Source organism: Pelodiscus sinensis, chromosome 5 (genome assembly GCF_052426305.1).
Source record: "Pelodiscus sinensis isolate ZL-2025 chromosome 5, ASM5242630v1, whole genome shotgun sequence".
Lineage (NCBI taxonomy): Eukaryota > Metazoa > Chordata > Testudines > Trionychidae > Pelodiscus > Pelodiscus sinensis.
In genome coordinates, this window is record NC_143056.1 from 126,161,971 (window position 1) to 126,170,955 (window position 8,985).

An 8,985-nucleotide genomic window follows, 5' to 3' on the forward strand; every position below is an offset into this window, starting at 1 on the left:
TCAAACATAGTTCATAACCAAAAGCATAAGTAGGTTGGGCCGTGTCCTTTTCCTCTCAGGTTCATAAGTCCAGCAATGTCAATGTCCCCTTCGCATGCCCAACCCTTCCCTGCACCCCACTCACACTTGCTGGCTCTTAGCCTAAGCACAGTCCAGCCACAAGAAAGTCCATCATCCACTGGAATAAGTTTAGAATAGTAAAAGAGACTCCTTATGGAATCTGATCTGGTTCCATCATTAGACCAGGAGGCGAAACGGATTGAACCAGTCTTACAACTCCCACCTGAAGTGTGAACTGAGTTAAACACAGTCTGACCTTCTGCGTTCCCACAATAACTGCAAGCATTGGTAATCACATCTCACAATTCCTGCATTTAGTGCTACCACAGTGTGTGACTCCCACAACAACCAAATTGGTTACAAGGAGCAAACCACCATTGTAACAGTTGAATATCTAGCAGGCCTAAGCAATGCAGGAGCAAACTGTATTTACATAAACACACAAAGGGTTTCTTTCCAATTCCCGCTGGCTGTAATGAAAGCATTGATTCAGACCCTGCTTATATCCAGAATAGACTGACGTAGCTCTGGTTTGAAGTGTCATTAACAAAGGGGGTGTTTACACCTGTGAACCACAATACAGCCATCCAGTCAAGTAGCGTGTAAGGTGAAGCTGAAATCTGGCAGAGTAAGAAGTGTTTAATGTATTAAGCTGGCTGCAGAAAACAGACTGTGCCATCCAAGCTAATTTTCAAAGGAGGGAATTTCTTTCTAAAGAGAGCTTCAAAGACAAAGCACACACAATGGTCCTATGTATGCTGGGGGTGCAATAATTTTTGATCGGGAGCCACTCCAAGATTTTGGTAAGTGGTCAAGGGCCAAATTTTTCTAAGGAGTAGGTGCAGCATCTTGGGCTGAGATTGGGTGCAGACGGGAGTTCGGGGTAGGAACTGGGGTGCAGGAGGGAGTGTGGGGTCTGAGAGGGAGTTTGGGTGAAGGAGGGAGTTGTGATCTGGGGCAAAGCTTGGGGTACAAGATCCAGGAGGGATTATGGGTGCAAGAGAGGATTCTGGCCTGGGGGAGGGTATAGGAGAGACTGCAATGTCTGGGTGGAAGCTCTGTGGTTAAACTCAGTAGAGCTCTCTTGTTCTGATCAGGTTAGACAAGTCCTCCTTGGTAGTAAAAGCTGTCAATGCGAGCCACTTACCTCGCCAACTGGAAGAGTCTCTATTTGGTCAGCATAAGGAGCTTCCCCAACGTTGGCTTCCATTCAATTTATATTGGACTATCTCGTCTACCTTCAACAGCAAGGGTTGTCGGTGTCCTTTTTCCCCGGGGACACAAGGTAGCTTGGTTTTTACCAACCTACTGGGTAGCCATTTTCTAAAGGCTTTGCGTAGATGGTACCCCCATGTTCACCAACCGGTGTCCCCGTGGGACCATAATTTGGTTCTGTCCAAACTGTCTGCCTCTCTTTGAGCCATTGGCTACTTGTTCCCTCCTCCAGCTTCCTTATAAGGTAATTATTCTAGTTGCAGTAACTTCCCTGAGGAGGGTTTTTGAGCTGAGGGCCCTTACATCCAAGTCCCCCATATAGGTGTAGGCATCCTTCGATCCCAAAGGATCATGGGTTTGCGCCCCTGTTGCACTGATTCGAGCAGCGCCTTCTGTAGCTATGCAATCCAATCCGGGAATGGTCGTCCTTTCCACACTGTGAGCAGCAGTAGGCAGATGTTGCTCTGGTATCACGGGCACGGATCTTCTTGAAGGCTCGCTTGTCTTCTGCTTCCTTCACCAAGGTAGTTTCATACATAGCAAGAGCTTCCTTCACTCTCTGTTTCCAGACATACTTGTTTAAGGCGAGCAAATGCCAGATGTTCGCACTGACAGAGCGCTGAGGTCACACTTGCACATGTCCTTATAGAGCAATTTAGGTCACCCTTTCGGCCTCTTTCCAGATGCCAGTTCGCCAAAGAGACGGTCCTTCGGTATTCGGCCATCCAACATGCGTGAGACATGGCCAAGCCAGCGCATACGCCTCTGTTTGAGAAGGGTGAACATGGAGACGGTGCCCGCCCTCTCAAGCACTGCGCTATTGGGGATCTTGACCTGCCATGAGATACCAAGTACAGGCAGTCCCCGGGTTACGTACAAGATAGGGACTGTACGTACAAGATAGGGGACTGTAGGTTTGTTCTTAAGTTGCATTTGTATGTAAGTCGGAACTGGTACATATTGTAGGGGAAACTCTCGCCAAACATTTCTCCAGAGCTCAGTTTTATTCTCCCACACCCTCACTTCCCTCAGTCCTTTATTCTCAAGCTGAGGTGTCTGCTGAGAAAAGCCGCTCCACTAAATGCAGGTTTGCTGCGGGGGGGGCGCTAGCTTCGCGTCTCCCTGGTCTGCTGGGGGGAAGCAGCTAGTGCGGGGTTGCCTCACCTCGTTTGTAAGTAGGGATCCGATGTAAGTTGGATCCATGTAACCCGGGGACTGCCTGTATACGCCTAAGGCAGCGCATATGGAATGTGTTGAGCCACTGCTCTTGTTTTGAGCGCAAAGTCCATGTTTCACTGGCGTACAACAGTGTGCTCAAAACACAGGCTGTGTAGACCTGCGCCTTGGTGTGTACAGTGAGCTTATTATTAGCCCATACTCTCTTCGTCAGCCTGGAGAACATTGTGGCGGCTTTTCCAATGCGCTTGTTAATCTCACTATCAAATGACAAGTTGTCCGTGAGTTCGTGGAAGTCATCCATGAGTTCGTGTACCTAGGCTCTACGATCTCGGACAACTTGTCAAGTCCCCCATATACAACCTTTTATAAGGATACAGTGCAACTCCGCCTGCCTCTGACATTTCTGCCAAAGGTGGCCTCCGGTTACCACATGGGTCAGGACATTTTTCTACCTCCGTTCTATCCAAAGCCACACTCTAGTGCTAGGAAACATCTACACTGCACTGTTTTTTCCGGAATAACAATACTAGCATCCACACAGACAGTCCACAAAGAAAATCAAAATAATAGAGAGCTTTTTCCGACATTCGTAAACCTCATTCCACGAGGAATAACACCCCTTTCAAAAAAAGCTCTTTCAGACAAGGGTGTGTATGGACGCTCCACTGCTGCTATGTCAAAATAGATCCTCCCCAGGGCCATTCTACGTTATTCTTCCCCAGTGCCTCCTGGATCTCTAAATCGAGGTAGCGTGTCCACATTAGGGGAGCCCGACTCCAACTCATTTTGAGGTTTCCCTGTAGTGTGGATGCTCTATTTCAAAATAAGCTTTTCCTGAAGATATCTTCCGGAATAGCTTTTTCTGAAATAAGCTTGCAGTGCAGATGTGCGTAGAACGTGGGCCTTTTTCATTGATGGAACAAGACCTTTTAGAAAGTCACCTCAGCTACTCATGGTGACTGTGGACAGAATGCAGGGCCAGCTGATAGCCTCTCAACGCATTTCTTCATGGGGATAGTGTCCTGCGTCCATGAATGTTATGGCCTTACAGGGATACCTCTGTCCCCATGTATCGCGCATTCTACCAGGATCCAGGTTTCTTCCACAGTCTTCCTAGCCCAGGTTCCTACGCACAGGATCTGCAGGACAGCAACATGGGCCTCGATACATACTTTTGCTGCACACGATGGAATCCCGCTGCAGTCTAGCGATGACGCAACCTTTGGGCGAGCCGCACTCCAATCAGTGCAGAACTCCGACCCCACCTCCTAGACTTGGTCTTCTGAGTCACCTGATTGGAATGCAAACGAACAAGCACTCGAAGAAGAAAAAAAACAATAATTCTCCTTTCGTAACTGTTGTTCTTTGAGATGCATCCCTCACATCCATTCCAATCCCTCCCTACCTCCTTCCCCCCTGTTGGAGTAGCCAACAAGAAGGAACTGAGAAGGGGGTGGGTTGGCAGGGCCCTACATAGGGTGCCATTTTGGCTTGGCACCACTTACAGGAGGCACATGGGCCAACTCTACAGCCGGCTAGTAGGGGGAAATTTACCAGCTGCTGCGCATGTACGTGTACACACACACACACACACACACACACACACACACACACACACCCACCCCTGATTGGAATGGACACAAACCACATATCTCGAAGAACAGCAGTTAGGAAAGGTGAGTCACCATTTTTTACCTCTCCACAATGAAAAGCAAAGTGCTGTTTGGAAGAACATAGTAGTCATACAAACACAAAATAATTTCTGGAGTTAGCAACACACCACATGCTTGAAATGAGTGTGGAAAAGCTGTATTGCTAACACCACGAGATCAAAACCTATGACTCAAACCCTGCAAAAATCATGAGGGTGGTTTTCTTAAAGACCATATTATGATACTTTTTGGTCTGTCTGTTAATTGTTGAACTCACCTGCCCATTCCCAATATGGGTGTTACACTTACTGACATGTATCAGAGGGGTAGCCGTGTTAGTCTGAATCTGCAAAAGCGGCGAGGAGTCCTGTGGCACCTTATAGACTAACTGAAGTGTAGGAGCATAAGCTTTCGTGGGCAAAGACCCACTTCGTCAGATGTGCTGACGTGCTCCCAAACGGACTGCAATTCCAACTTGTTCAATAACCTAGGAAAGTACTATATTTGCTCACCAAACCAAATTCTAGTGCCTTAGATGCACAAAAATTCCAGGTGAAATCTCTTAGAAATAAATATTGATTCCCAATTTCTTGAGACTTTTAAGTAGAACAATCTTTAGGAAAGCACTTTCTTCCCCAAGGCAGCTTTATAGTCAGAATTTTGGACCCAGAGTCTAGACATAAAAGGTTTTGTCCATAAAGGATTTTTAGTTGAATAAAATCTCTCTCTCAGCCTTGGGAGAAAAGAAACTAATGACTGATTGCTTCTCACTCAAAGTGGGCAGACACCTATCTCAATAAGGTTAGACTGACTCTGCATTTGCAACTTATGATCTTTAGAAGTTATTTACACGCCTTTTTATACACAATTCTTCCACTGAGTTGCTTTGAGGGGCTGATTCAGTAATAGAAGGGAACAATATCTTTATGTTTTCACCTTTTCATTAAGCATCACAAATGTAGGGGGCTATCTTTGGTTCCAGGTGATAACGCCACCATTTTTCGACAGGTCTGGTGGCATTGCCTGTTTCCTAATTGTCCAGTAGGGGGCATTCAAGCTTCAGAAAGTTTAATTTCATGTTACAAAGTCTCAGAGGGGTAACCATTAGTCTGTATCTTTAAATCAACAAGTAATCCAGGGTGCCACAGGACTACTAGGCATTTTTCATGTTACAGTTCTTTCCCTGGAATTCTTTAATTTATCAACTAAAACACACAGTTTTCAGTTCCGTTTTCCATTGCATGAAACACATAACTGCGACAACTTTTTTTCATATGTTGCTCCAACTCAGTGATTATTTTCTGGAAATTTCACTAATGGAGACTTTTAAAGCTTAGTCTTTCTTCTTCCTACACTGAGCTTTACTTTGAAGGGCATTTTTCCCATCTTCCCTCCAAGTGTAAGAAGATTTCATCCCCCCGCTGGACTGCAGTTGTAGGTTCATTAGTTACAGTATTTTAGCTCTTCTAGGCACCATCCTAGGTAACATCAAAAGCATTAGTAAAAAGAACTCTGTTAGTGTTGTCATGTCTACTCAAACACTATAAAAAGAATAGTGATTGTGAATTTAAAATTAGGAGATATTATTAGTGATAAGCAGTGATTTGTGGCAATAGCTTAAATATTATTCCTAAACTGGTAAGAATACCCACTTATAAATACATAATTTATAACAAATTTAGCAACACATTCATCCAAAGTGTCATGTCTTATCACAAGAAAGGAATGTGACAGAAAATACCACACAATGTATTTGGTCTCAATGGCTCTTTGTTTCTCCAGATGGCAAGAGACACTTTCTTGGTCTTAAAATCTGGGAGTGTTTATGGAAAAACTTCTCTATTAATTTGTTTCCTAGCATATCTCTAACATGCTTAAAGGATAGAGAATGAGTGGGGGTTTTTTTCAGCAAACAGTAAATTCGTTGGAAAAAATGCATTTTCCAGGTGAAATGATTCAAGTCAAATTCAGTGTAGAATTTCAGTAGAATTAATGAGGAAAAACATGAATAAGTAAAAAAAATTGTTTTGAAAATGTCGATTCAAATCAGCCGTTTGCTTTTCAGTTTGGCAAACTGAGCTGCAAAAAATAAGTTGTGGTTCAAAACAAACTACTTTGTGTTTTTTTGGTTTGGTGGGTTTTTTTTGTTTTATTCTGTTTTGAGTTCAGTCACCAAAACAAGAGGTCAGTTATTTACTCAGTTCTAAGGGATGGTCTGGTTTGTTTTAGAGAGGAGGAAACAGTCTCAAAAATAGCTGTGACTATCTGTTTACTTTCAACAATAACTAGAGGTTTACTAAGCTTTACTTAATCAGCTGATAAGCTGTGCTTAGGACTCCTTCAGGTGTGACCTTAACCTTTGTAACTGGATGTCTCAAAGTAGACATTTTCCTGGTGAGAGGGTTACTGGGGGCAGGAGATTATCTTTTCTTCGTGACTCTTTGAAGTAATTAGTACATTTTAAGGCTTCCAGGAGTTGGTCTGTTCTTCCTCACAATACTTTTCCCTTCTTGAAACAAACTAAAGCCAGGTCTGCACTAGACCCGACAGCTTGGCTTAAAGTACGCAGCTCCAGCTACGTATTTTATGTAGCTGGAGTTGGATTACGTTAAGCAGAGCTTGGCAATGTCTCCACAGCAGGAGGCCGATAGGAGCAAATGCGTCCACTTCCCTCACTCCTCTAAAAGAAGGAGTACCAGATGCCAGCAGGGGGCGCCCTCTGAGTTAAATTTAGATCTTTACTAGACCCGCTAAATCAAACTGCAGAAGATCCATCATGGCACCGGCAACCTTCCTTTTAGTGTAGACAAGGCCCAAGATCCATACAGTTACAAAGGTCTATAACTCAGGCTGCAGATAAACTGAGGTTGTAACATCCAAAATTCATCAGAAAGAGATCTTGGCCTAAGAGGTGCAGGTCCCTCTTTCAGTTCAGTAGAGGTATACTAGATTCAGATTTAGCTATGTCTCGATACAATTGCTTGATAGTAATTTAACTAAAAGAATATTTAAACTGTACATTCAAGGGTCAAATTTGACCATTTAGGTACCACAGGTGCATCAGCATCACCGGGTGTATGTCTGTTCTTATTTTACTTCTGACACCATGTCCTGTACTTCCAGACTAGCAATGGATTGGCTGCAGCTAGCTGGAACAACGGATCCAGACAGAGAGTGTTCGAGAAGCTCCTTCACAACCTAACACAGGAATAGCAGGGTGTGCTAAAGGGTAGAATTAATCCAAACATCTTCAAGGTGCTAAAAAGTGCCTGTACTCTCTCTCTGGAATGTGATTTCTTAACCCAAACCTCTGTTCTTGAAACATGTGATTCATTTTGCTTCTTTAGCCAAAGCTTTGGAGGGGGGTCATGGAAAATAAATTCTGCCTATTAACTGGTCTACCAACAAATTCCTGGTGTCAGTGAAGTGCAGCACCACAGAACACCTGAATGGGGGGTATTTTTCCAGGCGCACAATTTCATTCCAGGACAGCTCTGTTCAGCCAAACTCTAGGGAAAAGCCATTTTTCTATATTCAATGTCGTAGGGTCATGTCTGCTAGGACTGGGTCCCCTCATTGGGGCTGCTGCTCAGCTTAGCCAACTTCATTTCCAGCCACGTCAAAAAAAAACAAAAAAAAACCATCCTTCCCATGGTGTCGCCTATTCCAGCAGGACCATCTAGCACACACTGGACTGGGAGTGCAGCCAGGTTTGGACCAGCAGCCTAATGATTTGAGCTCCCCTGCAGTTTCCTGCTGAGTGACCTATGCGGTAGCACTCCAGACAGAAAATATCCATGGGCTTTAATGATTCACACTCACAACACATGCCTGTCCAGACATGTTACACCTGCAGCTAGATGGGAGCTGCCTGATTGCCCAGTAGCTAGAGTTGGTTTTATTTATGGCACCTCGTTGGGTTAAACCTTCTTGAAACTGGGGGTATAACCACCACCCTTCATTTGAGCTAACAGAAATAATTAAGCTGCTTCAGAAAAATAACAGTGGTCTCTGGCCAAAACAAAGGCACAGGACAATCTGCACGTGGGCAGAAGAGTTTTGGTGGCTATTAACTGGTGCAAGTATGTGTATAAGAAAAGCCATGCACACACCAGAGAAGCAGGAAGGCAGCGAAAAAGCTTCAGACTGAAGAAACACAGAGCATGGCCCTTGGCAAAGCCTCAAGTTTTGGGGCAGAGTGGTGGTGGAAAGGGCCTCAGTGATGGGAGCATGACTCTGTCTCCTGGTGATTGAGTTTGCCTGTGTTCAGGGAGAGGCCTATATTCTGCAGACAGAGCCAGGCTTGCATCAAAGATATCAGACTCCATCACCAATGTCTCCTAATGGAAACCACCCACACATTGACTTGCCACTTAGTTCCAAAGGGATAGGACCATTACGTTTTGGCTGGGAAAGGAAGAGGTTGTCTTGGGCACTGAACCTGTGCACAGTTTAGCTTCCCCAGCGGGAAGTTTGGGAGAGGGCCACTGCAGAAGTCCCTGTTCTGCTCACCACAGGCAGCTGGAACTGTATCACTGAAGAATCCTAATCTCTTCCAGTGATCAGAGGACTGACTGCCCCGTTGTCCATCTTGTCCTTTGTTTCTGTCACTGCCCACACCAGCAGAAATCCCAAACCGGCTCACGACACAAGTTTGTTCCTTGCCTCTGTTCAAAGTTGCCTTTACACTGTGACATCACAAGGGTGGTTTGCCTTCCACTGGTTTTTTTAAACCCGTACCAGCCTCTCTCTCATTATGCAGGTAAATGTCCAATAGATCCTTTTCGGAATCTAGCTAAACACTTGGGTGGGTTTGTGATGACCAGCAGAAACATATGGTGACTTGCCTGCCTGGTGCAAAGGTTGCGGATCTCTCAAG